Source organism: Apteryx rowi, unplaced genomic scaffold (genome assembly GCF_003343035.1).
Source record: "Apteryx rowi isolate R43461 unplaced genomic scaffold, aptRow1 scaffold_20, whole genome shotgun sequence".
Taxonomy (NCBI): domain Eukaryota; kingdom Metazoa; phylum Chordata; class Aves; order Apterygiformes; family Apterygidae; genus Apteryx; species Apteryx rowi.
In genome coordinates, this window is record NW_020448308.1 from 4,665,358 (window position 1) to 4,679,247 (window position 13,890).

Sequence of the window (13,890 nt, forward strand, 5' to 3'; positions counted from 1 at the left end):
GTTCAGAGATGTGTTTACTGCACAACCCATAAAGAAAGCAAATGTCTGAGCACCCAGCTGGAAGGGGACGATGGAAATGAACAGTTTGTTCCAGGACCCTCAGGTGGTGCAGAAGCTCTTGTGAGGTGGCTTGCCCGTTCTCACTGGCACACATAGAAGGCTTTAAAATGACTGAAGAGAAGCAGCACTAATATAATCAAGATTAAAAGCCAGAATTTTTTCTGCCCTGTCCGTGTAACTGAGGTTCTGTTCTTGCATTAGACTGTGGCATGCAGAGATGATTGCTGAGGCCAAGACTTGAGAGCCGTACCCTCCTAAACCTTAGAAATCTGTCTTAGGAATCTGGATCTAAATGTTGCATCTCGCGCTTATCTCTAATAATATGTTAATTGCTTTAAAAAGTGATATTGAAGTGATTCTTATTAAATATATGATTTGAGTCTTGCCTCTTGAGTGATTTTAAAAAGATTTACTGCTGATGAGATAGAGGCAGTCATTCTTCTCTTGTTACTTATTTAATAGAAAAGTGTTGCTGTTTTAATGGAACTTCCATTTTAAAAAGAAATGGAAATGAAGGAGAAATCAAGAGAGATGGCCGATGCAGATTAACCTCCAATTTCATCCATCCGTGCAGGCCGTCAGTCACCAAGATAATGCAATTACATTCAGGAAGCTGAGAAGAGACATTACATGGTGAAAAGCATCGCTTGCAAATGAATTATTGTACCCAGGCTGGATGTTCCTAACAGTAACTTGAAGCCTGGGGCAACCCTTAGACCAGGTCTCTTACATCCGTATTTTCCTAGACACAAGTTGGCCAGTGATGTGATGTTCCTATAAGGACAACAAAGGTAAGTTGCTGTGGGGAGATGCACAGATATGCCCATGGAGTAGGGGAGTGTTTCTGTGTGTGCACCCTACCATCAAAGGCACCCTTGCAATTTTCCTTTTAGGAGCAGCAGCAGTCTTACTCTGAGCTGAGGATGCTGCAGGTTATTAACATGAATCCAGGTAAACGTAGCCTTGAACCAACCTTTGGGACTGTTTCTGCAGAGCATGGTAAATAAGACTATGTCACCAAGTGTCCCGTTAGCACCCTTGGCTCCCTTTAAGGATGACAAAAGATTGATGAAAGCAAACCTGCATTCTCGTTGTTGCAGGCATTTTATAAGCTCAAGACTTTCTAAGGGGAAGAGTTGGGGTTAGAGAGAACTGTACAATCCAATGGGCTTTATGGAAGATTGAAGTCAACAACGAGCTCTTATTCTTTCGATCCCCTTAGCGAGATGTTTTGCTGCTGCCCTGGGCAGATAGCCAAACTTTCAGAAAGTTCACTCTAAGCCCTCAAATGAAGTTAAACTGCTTTCATTTCAAAGTCAAATGTTTAACTCATGGACTCCCAATAGAAAAGCCTCTCTGCTTGACCACAAAGCAATTTAGGCAGTCATCCACTGCTAATGGATATAGAGTTAAGCACTCTGCTATGCAGTGTGAAATTAGGCCTTTTGAAATCTCTGCAGCTAGCCTTTGCAGATGAGAAGCCAGTCTTGCATTAGTTCAGGGAGGGGAGAAAGCATATGTGACCGTTAGGAATCTCAGCTGGATTTCCAAGAACATCTGGATAAAGTATAAGGGTCCTTCTCTGTCACTGTTGAACCAAAGTCACAGAATCACAGAATCACTGAGGTTGGAAGGGACCTCTGGAGATCATCTAGTCCAACCCCCCTGCTCAAGCAGGGTCACCTAGAGCACATTGCACAGGATTGCATCCAGGCGGCTTTTGAATATCTCCAGAGAAGGAGACTCCACCACCTCTCGGGGCAACCTGTTCCAGTGCTCTGTCACCCTCACAGTGAAAAAGTTTTTCCTCATGTTAAGATGGAAGTGTCTGTGTTTCAGTTTGTGCCCATTGCCACGCGTCCTGTCGCTCGGCACCACTGAAAAGAGTCTGGYCCCATCCTCTCGACACCCTCCCTTCAGATTTGCAGATGGTCCTCTAAGCATTGCAAAAAAAGTTTTGTAAGATTTAGGGACATAAAGCTTCCAGCCCCATCAGCCTAGTGACAGAAAGGTGAGGTGTTGAAAGGCCAAAGTCTGGTAGCTGGGGATGATCTTGTGTTTTTGGAGGAGGTAGTTTCCAAAATCAATGTGCCTGTATGTCAAAAAAAAAAAAACAAACTATAAATTATTAATCACTTTAAATCTTCTTACAGGCAGGAGCCACACAACACGCTGCAGCCAGGGAAGCTGCTCAGGTCAGTCAGGTTTGCAGCTGTGTCAGTGCTGGTGGGACCAGGATCTCAGCCGGAGGAGCAAGTGTGTTTTATTTAGGAGCAAAATGACTTCATCCTTCTAACAATAGATTCAGATAAAACAACATAGGAATGACAAGCTTGAAATCCCAGCTCTGCAGTCTCCACTTATCCAGGATACCTTGTCAAGAGCAGGTTGGTTAAATGCCACCTGCCCTGAGGATTTTTGCAATAAAAACTCACCGTTGTCTCAGCTGGGTGTAGCAGCTGGTATCATCCATGCTTCTGTGTCTCCTCACCCCAGGGAAGTTTCACCTATGGGCTGAGGCAGTATTTATAGCAGAAAAAAGAGGTCGGTTCCTATTTATAGGACTACCAGCTCAGACTACCTGCCTGTCGTGAATCCCAGCTGAGAATCTGGCCTGGGTTCTTTGGGTCACCCTCTGAGTTGAGATACCTGGGCAGTGGTTGTTCTCAGCACAAGGCCGTGCTGTTTGTCAGGAAACTAATAACCTAGGCATTAGCTCCGGTTTCTCCTAAAATACTAAATATTTATTTAGAAGGCATGCAGGAATTGCTACCTAGAACAGATATCCCGGTCCTCTGTGTCAAGTGTTGTTCCTCTGACAGAAGGCAAAATACCAAGAAGAAAGATTATATAACCTGGAGAGCTTTCCAGAGGAGGAATTTCTTATTTTATTCCCATCTGGTGGCTCTGAGACGTGATGGGTAATAGCTCTCAAAATGTCTTTCCTGGCTATTGTAATTCTAGGTTTTATTGTTATAGGCAAGTATTTCATAGTTAGGCAAGAACCCGTGCAGGAACTAATTTCTTATTGTGCTCTTCAGAAATCACAGCCGTGAGGAAAATAACAGCGGAGTGGGGACAAGGTGATTTGCTGTGCAGAGATTTAAAATTAGCACCCAGCAGTAAACGGGTAACAACTTCTGGCATTTTGAGAGCAGAACAGCTACCGCGAAGATCCTTTAAGCCTTCCGAGCATCATCTGAGGAGGCAGGGTTACCTCCTGCAGTGCTCCTGAGCCCTGATAATATGCTGGGAATCCTAATCCTGGGAACATTGGCCCAGCCATATTCCTCTATCACATAGTGCCGTAGACCTGACACAACCCAGCTGTCGTTAAAGGCAACTACAGGCCGATGGAGCATAGGTGTCCGAACGGCCCTGCAGAGCAATATTTTGCACCTTGTGTGGCAGATTGAGTAGTCCTTCAGCATGGGCTAGTGGCACATGCTGGAGCTTCCCAAGTCTGCAGAGATGGTGAGATGTTATTTTTGCCTGGGAAGTGATCTTTTCCCTAGAGCTGATAGTAGGAGACGCTTGCTTCCTCCCATTACTTTATGGTTCTGTTGCCTGTTTTTTTTTTTGTTGTTTGTTTTGGTTTTTTTGAATGAAAGAGGCAAAAGACACGGAAAATGGCAAGCGTGAGGGATGAGCTTGCTGCAAGCACGATGGCATGAGCTGAGGCAAAGTGCTTCTAAATTTAGGGCAGCGATGAGCTGTCACCTGCAAAGAAGGTAGGGAAAAAGTTTACTTTCAGTCACTTAAAGCAGAGCTGGGGCTATAAAGATAAGAAAAGCCCTATTTCCATGAACATGAATGATTTTTGGTGGAAAAGAGCATTGCCCTATTGCTGTTAGTGGTTCTGCAGGGACTTAGAGCATCCAAAGAGCCGTTATACCTTTGGAGGAGTTTCTTTGTGCAGAGCTGATCCCAGGCCTCCCAGCAAAATGGGCAACATTCGCCTTGGGATGGGAAGGATTGGTGGGGAGGAAACAAGGGATTTATTGGTGTTGGAGAGTGAAAGGGGCTAGGGTGGGGTTGGGGAAGAGGTGGTTATGTGAGGTGGCCTCTGGGTGAGGGTCTCTCCCTGACAATCCCGCCTGTCCCAGTCTGAGCTTCCTGGTGGGCTGGGACCTCTTCCCAGAGGACTCAACCCATGATGTATTACTGTGGACTACTAGCCCAGGGCCTGGTCACAGGGACCAGGCTCCCTGAGCAATGGTTTTGTCCTCCAAGCTGGCTGTGTCCAGGGATCCTCTCCTCCATGGCGTGGGACCTATTCCTCTAGCTCAAGTGCTGCCTTGGGTTGTCCCTCTGTCCGCATTGCTTTCCCCGTGGTCTGCTTCCATTGCCCATCCCTCTTAGGTGCCCCCTTCCTCATCCACAAGAATTCGCTGGAGAGAAGAGAGGCAATTAAAGCAGCAAGCATCTGCCCTGGCTTTGCCCTCCCTCTTAAGCAGGCAGAGGCAGAGATGGATCCCACAGAGGCAGGTCTGGGGAGGCTCGGCCACCGTGGGCAGCCCTGCTCTGCCTCCACCAAGAGCTGGCTGGCTGTGGGCTCAGTTCTTTGAGTTCTGCTTTTTGCCTCGACTCCGGTGTCATCTCACCAGTACCTTCATTCCCTTCATGCTTTCTACTTTGGTGCTTTTCTTGTTCCACTTTTCCTTTGTCTTTTGTGCTGTCTTGCTTAGTTTTTGTGGCTGGGCCTGCCTTACGTTCCTCTCTTTGTTCTCAGCATGAATTTGCTCCATCTCTGCCCTCTTCGGTTCCTTTATTCTCCGTGCATTTTCTTTTGTTTGCTCTCTCTTTCAATTGCTATTTCTTTTGATTGCTTATTTCCACTTTAGCTTTTTTCACTCTTTCTTATTCTTCCCTGTCTCAGCTCTCTTCTTTTTTCTGCTTGCTTTGTTTTCCCTGTATTCTTGTTCTCTGTTCTAGTTGTTTTGTTCTTTATCCATCATCATTTTGCTGTTTAGATTCCCCATCTCCAGCATTCCTATCTGAATCTGCATTTTGTGTTTGAATCCAGCCTGCTTACTTTTTTCTTCATTTAAGTTTTAATCATAATACTTATAACCCAAATGCATTTTTTTAAATCATAATAAATAGGCATCCACACAGCTACAGCTACAGCAGCTGGTATCCATCCTGCCTCTGTCAGCTCTGCAGTGCTTTTACACAGACCGGGTGGTGATGAATGTGTGACCAGAGCAGTGCTGCCTGCAACCTCCGAGGCCTCCCAGGCATGAAACGGCGCAGGCAACGGGTAGATCCTGCTTGCAAGCAGCAGAAAGCAGCAGTGTTTGGGGACAAGTCTCTCCAAGGCAGTAGGGTGAGCCTGTGATGTTTCTTTGAAAGCATCCGGATCACTCATGGAAAGGGATTAAAGAGAGGTGGGGGGATGTGGAGCTCAGGCAGGAAGGGTTTGCTTTAGACTGACATTCTCCTTTAAAAACAAAAACACACAGACAGACACACACAAACGCCCTCCCACTGCCCTTATGCTGCTCCAAGGGAGCTGATGCTGACTGACTGCAGAAGAAATGCTCAGAGCCTCCTGTCCAGATGCCCCATGCTATAATAGACCTTGGTAGGACGCAAGCATGTGGCATGCTAAGGGGAAAAGCCAGGGGCCAGGCGTGAGAAAAAAAAAAAGTCAGGAAAAGGAGATTGAAGAGATTAGGGCCAGATTCGGAGAGATGGGAAACGGTGAGATAGCCAGACCCTTTGCTCTGGGACGGAGCTCCCATCAGCCATGGGGAAGGTGTCCAACCCAGCGTGGCTGTCCCTTGGTGCATCCCCGGCCAAATCGGCCATCCTGTGCACAGCCCATGCCCAGAGGTCTCCTGCAAGGAGGACAAGGGCCTCAGGGTCTGTCGAGCCCCTTGTCAGCCCCTGGTCGGGCCACTGTACTGGACCCCTTCCCGGCAGATGTTTGTCCCATCTGTTCTTGAAAACTTCAGCTGACAGTTAATCAGCGCTTCCTCAGGCATCACCATCCCCACTGTCAGAAATGGTTTTCATGTGTCTAACCTGAATTTCCCTGCCTGAACAGTAAGACTGATCCTTTCTGTCTTTGCCGCATGGATTGGAGGATGGATTTGCTACTTCCTCTCCAATCAGCCTCCTAAACGTCTGCGGCCCGCTGGCATGTTTCTTTTGGTCCTTGCTCTTCCAGAAAAGAAAGATCTACTGCTCTTTCATGCTTTCCAGCTCAAAAGAGGCAGCCCGTAATCATTCCCAGTCTGCCGCAGGCTTGGTGCATCCAAAGCCCTGAACCAGACGTGACAGTAAGGGACTGTCCAACCGGTGAGCAGGTGACAAGGGGCTTTGCTGAGCAAGAGGAACGTGGAAGAGAGTTGGAGCTGGAGCATGTTGGCCCTGGGCGATGAGCATCAGCTGCTGGGGATGGGACCCTCCTGAAGAGCAGTGCAGTGGTGAGGATGGTCTGTCCCAACCATACGGCGAGATCCCTTCACCCCCTCTGTCACCCCTCGCCAAAATCCCCAGGTCGCGCTTTCCCGTGGTGGCCCGAGCTGTGTTTGTAGAGCTGGGTTCCTGCTGGGCACCTGCTGGCCTGGGGCTGCCGTTGCCCCAGTATAAATCAAAAAGCCAATTAATTATAGGTAATATATAGAGCAAGGTCGCGGGCTCGCTTTGAGTTTCCCACTAGAATAATTTAGGTGACCTCCTCTGTTTAAGCGTAACCGCTCCTGCTGAGCTGCTTTGTTGCAGTTGATAGCAAGATAATTATAATCCCATCAGTGGTTAAACTGTTTCAATAGGCAAAAGACACACTCTTCAGGCCTTTGATGGATATCTAACAGCTCCCAGAGATTTGATATTAATCAGCTACTATCTCTTGACTGCTGGGAGGCAAGTGATCACTGACAATAGCAGTCGAGGGAAAACATGGTTGTTCTGAGATGCACGCTTTAAGAGAATAACGCTTTGAAAGGAGGACGGTTTGGGGCTGAATCCCAGAGCTGGTTATTAACCCTTCCGGGCTGGTTCCAGCCTCGGAGCTGGAGACGCACTGGCTTGCTCCCAACCCTTGCTGATCCCGGTTAGCACCAATTTTCTTTTACTGCAGGTGAGGGGATGTGAATTAGAGCTCCTGCCCATTCCAATCAGAAGAGATGGGGTTTTGTCGTTAACCTCGCATGAATTATTTAACGGTTGGAGTGGCAAGGTGAGGAACAAAAAACGACGGTTAAAATGTTACTTAATATTTAATTGTATGCAAAATCAAGGCCCCGGCATATTTGATTCCTGCCTAGGAATCGGCCTTTACATCAGAGTCCTTAAATCCTTAAAATCAAGCAAGCTCCTCTTCATGTTTTAATGAACAATTTCTCCTACACTGAAAATTTGTGCGTGAAATTACTAAAAGTAATAAGCTCATCCATATCTCTGCAATTTTGCTATTAAACTGCAATAAGACAGACAATCTAGTCAATAATGCTAATATTATTCTTCGCAAGAAGTTGGCTGTGCAGAGGGCCTTTGAGAATGAAACTGTTCCTGCTGTCACCCTACGTAGCAAAAAAACCAGAGCTTTGTGCAAATACTTGGGATTTTAACCTATGTAATAGCACCTTATAATATGTCTTGTTAAAACACTGGGCTCCTTTGAGACTCCAAATAGCTAAACAGGGCAGAAAAGATGTAATTATTTTCCAAGGAGTGTTGCTGTTTTTTTAATCTGGGTAGGAGTGCATGGAGTTCTGTTGTTTTTTTCTGTAATTATTATTATTTGTGTGTAAACATATAGAGAGAGTGTTGTAACCATTGGCCTGGAAAACTACCTAGGAGGTATTTGCTCCTCGCTGCAGTGTTTAACGTTTCATGACTGTTATTTTTCAGCTTCGCCATATGTAACATTCTCCAACCATTTATTAGGAGAAGCCCTGTATACCCCACACGGTGTCGGTGCCCCCCCATGCTGGGAACTGCGCAAAACACGGCCGAGGAGACAGCCCCTGCAGAGATGCAGGATGGAGGCAAGGAAGAATATTTGGCCAAGCTCCTGCAAAAGGTCAGGGCAGAGCCACTTCTGTTCTGAAGGCCAAGAGATGCTCTGTGCAATGGGCTGGGCAATGGGCTGGGCAATTCCTGCCCCCCGGGGTGCAGGATGCCCGTCACGATCTAGGCAGCGTGTTTATTTGCCAGCTTTGGCTTTCTTTCTTGACGTCTCCTTGAGGCCGAGGGTTCCCTGAGTCGCACCCTCTCCCTGGGGCACTGTCTGCGGTGGCAGCCTCGTGGTGGCACTTCAGCTCTATCATCTCGTGCGCTCCAGCGGCACCGGGAGATACTGCAGAACAGCTCCTCTCTTGTAGACGATCCCCAGAAAGGTCCTGGTGGCTCAGCCTTGGCCAGCAGCTCCCTGTCCCCCGGGCTGGTACCCAGGTGCTCACAGCAGATCATGTCCACCCTCCCTTGTACTTGCATCTACGTCCTCGAAGAGCCTAACGCTGTGATTCAGCCAACGGCAGGAGTGCCGCTGCTCATCTCCCTGTGAGCAGTAACTTTCCAACGGCGGCCAAAGCAACGGCTGCTTTCCTTCCTCGGCCTCCCCTCCTAATTTGCTCCAGCCCAAAGCCCGGACCACATGTGGCTGGGCAGTGAACCAGCCTGGGGGGAAATGATCCCCTTTTAATCCCTTCCTTTTGCTGGGTCATAAAGTTTAACTGTGAAACACATCCTTTCCGCAGGAGGCCCGAATTCACTCCAGATGGACACACAGCTCTGTTGGAGATGTTATTGGGAGGGACCACACAAAAAAAAAAAATCTCCCAAGCCTTGGGGATGTAAACAGGATGGTCCTGGGTGGCCTTACTGGGTAGGAGACACGGTCATAGCAAGACTGAATGCAAGCGACGGCTTCATGGTGCAGGGAAATGCTAATTGCCTGGGGGATGAGGCTGTGGGTTAGCACTTTGAATGCAGTGTTTTCTGCATCGTTTTAACCCCAGCACTCCCACGTTGGGCAGCGGGGCAGCTAATGAGCTGCAGCGGGGCTGCGGAGGGAAAAGTCCTTTCGTGGGGCTCTGCGCTTCTGTGCAAAGAGGAGAGGAAACGAAAGCTGCTGCCTCAGTGCCACCTTGTGACTGAAAGTCAAACAGCCTGGCTATTTTGCAGGATTAAAAAGCATACGGTGATAGCAAGACTGCTAGTTGTTAGTCAGGGAGGGCCGACACGTCCCCAGGGGGCTAGCAAATCCCAAATGCAGGCGAAAAAATGGGCTGCTTTGGAAAAATGCAGTGGATAACTTCTCACTGTTGAGCAAGTGCCCTTGTGACGATGTGACTTGTAGGAAACTTTTGCCAGGAAATTTGGGGCTTGTCTTGCCAAAAGATGTGTTCCAAAACAGAGCAAAGCTTGAAGGACTTGCACACCTTCCTCTGAAGACAGGTCCAAGCACTCTGGAAAATGAAGCCCAACATGCACCCTCAGGACGTGACTCCTGGGCTGGAGATAGCAGCACTGGAAGGTACGCAGTAAATACGGCAAAAATTACCACCATCACTTTTAAGCTCCTTGGATCTAGTATACCTGTACATCTGTTCCTAAAGGGGTAACTTTAAAGGCCAGCCATCATCCATTGATAGTAATGCTTGAGAGAGCTCTCTTTAGCCACTGAAACTTGGCTTCCCTGCTATGGTGGCCTCTTATTGAGGTGCTCTCCTAGAATAATCCACAAGTCTCCTGGCCATTGATCTGTCAAGCTGGGCAAATACAGCTTTGGATAAGGAGAAAAGCTCATCTCTTGAAAGGCCCTGTCATAGGAGGAGAGGGAAAAGAAAAATAGAGTTTTGCCTGGGGATAGCTGAGCCCCAATATTGATAGCGCCCGGTGAAAATATGGAGATGCAGGTTCAAATCCTACTCTGCCCAGTTCTCTCCTTGACCTGGAAAGCTTCCTTGATATTTTAGTGAAAGGTTTTGGCAAATGGACCCTTTCCAACAAGCAACAATTGTGGTTCAGAAACTCCAGAAGCACTCTTCTTCCTAGTGACGAAACACCAGATACAAGCGTGGGGTAAAATGTAACCACCAAGTACCCAGGGACAAAGTTATGAGCAGAGTTTTAAAAGCATGATGCTGGCACCTGGCATCCTGCTTACGAAGTTTCTGTGCTGCCGGCTCTGGAGCAAGAGTCATGGAAGATTCATATTTGCGGTCTGGTGTCTCGCCTGCAGAGGAAGGCTGGCAAATACGAATTTTCAAGCTCTGCAAAGTATCCAGGATGAGCAAATCATCTGGTGTCTGTGTCCACATGGTTTCCCCGTCAGTGTGAGACAGCCATGATCCCTTCCTTGGCAAGAGGTGATAGAGTGAAGGTGGGACTGGGTATCTCAGAAGGAACAAGCATCGTGTGTCTTAGAAAGCTTCCATGTTTTATGGTATCACCATACCAGTGGTGGAGGGTTTGAGGTGTGTGGTAGATGGACTTTTTCTTCTTTCCCCCTTTTTGCAGCATGGCCATAAAACTTCTCCATCTGATGAGGCTCAGCCCCTACCTAAGTGCTGTGCTGTCCTCAAGACGGGCTTTGAAAGCTCTGGTGGTGCATTTGGTCTCTGTCTTCCCACAGAAACAAAGGCGTGGGAATCATGAGGCATCCACTTAAAGAAATTAAAATCAATCCCCCAAACCTACAGTAACTAAAATCCCTTTCCTCTACATCTCTTGCAGCCTTTCCCCATTAAAACACAGCATCTCAAACCACACAGAAATGATGTCATTTCTTGCTGTTGTTGTACTTTCTAGGAAAGAGTAAGTAGCACAAGGGGTTCATGAACGTTTTTCCTAGAAATAGTGGGCTGCCAACTTAAAAGGTTGAGAAGAAACTGTCACTTAGGCCTGATGGTTGCTTTTGCATCTGGGTGCAATTTCGAGTTCCTAGCAGACGCCACAGAGCAGCAGAGAAATTGTCAGAGCTTACAGGGAGCATGACTGCGTCTCACAAAAGAAGACTGAATTGAACGCCTCAGAAACGTCTTCCTGTCAAAAGCCTCGATCCTAAACATTGACTGTGCAATTACTGACTCAAATGCTTTGTCAGGCTTCAAATGCAAAGCTAACTCTAAGCCCTCGCTTACAATTATTTTTCCTATCTGCTTTTTGGATGGCATTTGGCTGTGGCTTGACCGAGAGCATATGAACTGGGCAGCACAGCTGGCTGCTGTTGTCTGTAGCACTCTGCCAATCTTAAGTCTGTGGCTCATTTTTCGTTCCAACAAACACTCACCATGTGTAACACGGCTTTTGAGCACCACAATTTCTACTCTATTATTAAGAGGTGGTGCTTCTACATCTTCAAAGCATGGCTCAGATCCCCCACTCTGTGCTTGCAGCAGTGTGAGAAGCAAGCAAAAAAGCTGTCTCCCCTTGCACCAAGTGTGTCTGTTAGCTGTACTAGACTGTCTGCAGTGAAGGCCCTTTGAAGTCAAGTGGAAAGGACAAGGAGGCTCCATCTAGTTGCTGAATAAAGGTATTTAGTAACGATCTAAAAATCTCTGGTATTTATGGCAACAGCCTCCAAGAATGCCTTGGATGTGTGTCTATAAATGGGGCAGAGGGGATCTGTCATATGGAAGAACCCGGTTGTAGGACCATGACCTTCTCTGTGTCCTCCCATGTGTTTCTTCTACCCACATCCGTGCTGCAAGGTGTGTGAGGTGGAGATTGACAAATGTCAACCACTAAATAAAAGTGCCTGAAGAGACAGGCCAAAAAGAGAGCCTTCTCACGTGGCATCCCATCGGCTATTGCTGTTGCACTGTATTTTCCTTCTCTGCCTGGTTCTACCAGCATGGTCTCTAGAAGGAAACCTGGGAACCACAGAGCTCTCCAGGAATTTACCTTCTCTGTAGTCATGATAGTTTAAAAACGTAATAATGATAGTAATTTTTTATTATTATAATTATCACAATAATAATAATGGTCTTTTCCACAGAGAAATGAAAAGTTCAACTCCTGCTCACAGCCAATGTACACCATACAATCAGACACTCGGGTCCCACATGTGAAAGAGAGGCAGAAAGGTCTGAGAGGTGTCACACAAGACGATGCTAAGGAAAACACAGCTCCAGCTGGCAGTGTGGGGCAGTGGTGATCCTGAAGAAAATGCCATTTTTCTTTGCTTCCCAGATGAGTTTGTATCTTAGGTGTCCAGCTACTTCTGCTGACTTCCACATCCCCCCTCTTTCTCTCTCTACAGCATACTGTAAGGTATTGCCAACTACTAGGCTCCACTAACTATGTAATACTACCTTATGCAGTGCAGGACTTGAAGAAAGCACATATAAATTACTTGGAGAACTGGTAGTACTATTTCGTGCAAGGTCTTCCCCATGGGAGAAGGGCATTAAGGGCAGCTCTCTGTTCCATAAAGAAATGACATTAATGGTGTTAAAACGTCCCAATACAGAGAAAAGCCAGACAGTAAAGTGAAGTGATTGTCCTGAGCTCGTCACTGGCAATGAACATGAAAAGGAAGTGGATAAGAAGTTGGAATTAGGTCAGATTTACAGCAATTTACTATTCCATGAGCATGAAAGGAGTACAAACAAAATCAGAGCAATAAAAAGGGGTTCAAAGGATAACAAGAAGCATTTCTGAAGTTGCCAAAGACAAGAGAGGCATGTGTTTGTGCATTTCTCGGAAGGGAAGAACTGATGCTACAAAGACTGAAATAATTTATGTGTGCGGTTTTTTTTCTTTTGCCCCCGTTTTTTTTTTGCTATTTTTAAATGAAGATGGAAGTAATTAACAACAGCTCCCATGGATTAAGGCTTAGGCTACTAGAGAGAAGGAGTAGACTAGAGCAGTTATACCAGGATTTTTTTTTTAATTTATCGCTTCACCGAATAACAAATAGGACAGGATGGGTTGAGAGACTAGAAAAATGCACTGTAGTCCCTGTCCTGAAAAATAGGTGCAGAAAAACCATGGGAGGAGAAACAAAGTGAAGAGTTAAGAATCATACATCTGCTATGTGAATGGTAGCATCTGGGGAAAAAGCTGGATTAAATAATCAAACTATTTATAAAACACTCAGAAGCACCGAGGGGATGTCTAGCAAATCATGTCAAAAGAAATATGTTTCCTCCGCTGACAAGCCAGCAGGAAAGCATAAGGTCTCTGTTAATAGGGAGAGCTAGGGACGTCTGTCGGCGCAGTGGTCCTGCCTCAAGGAAGGAAGGGGCTGGCTGGCATCAACAGCCCCAGCTGCGGTGATCCCCAAGAGGACTTGCCCACACGTGGGGAATGGATGAGTCTGCTCAGCCCAGCTTGCTAAACTGACAGCATGTTAGGTGTGAAGCAGAGCTTGGGTGACTTCACTTTTCCAGGTGTGTCTCAAGTGATGAGCCCAGGTCACAGTGAGGAACTCCACTGAGAAAAAAAGCTTTTGAAAGTTGCACTGGATTTTTTATAGTAAGATCAAAGCCCTCACAGATAAGCAAGCCAAGCAGACTATTGTCTCCAGAGGCTTCCCGGTTCCTACCAGCTTTGGGGCTTGTGCTTTGTGGTTTCCTTCAATAGCATGTCTTGCAGAGAGGAAGGCTGAGAAGGGGGGACCCAACTTGAGCATCCACATCTTGTATGGTGTCTTTCTAGGCAGAACGGATCTTGCCAGCTGACTGGAGAGGGCATCAAAATCTTCAGAGACCGGATCACCCCTTGTTCCTTAGCAACCCTCAAGTGTTTTGTGGAGAAACGGTATAGCTTCAGCTGTTTTGGCTTTTCCTTCTTTGCTTCCCCTCCAGGACCCTAGGCCAGTATAATCTTACAACAAATAATTCAATGATGAGATGCACAGACTAGCAC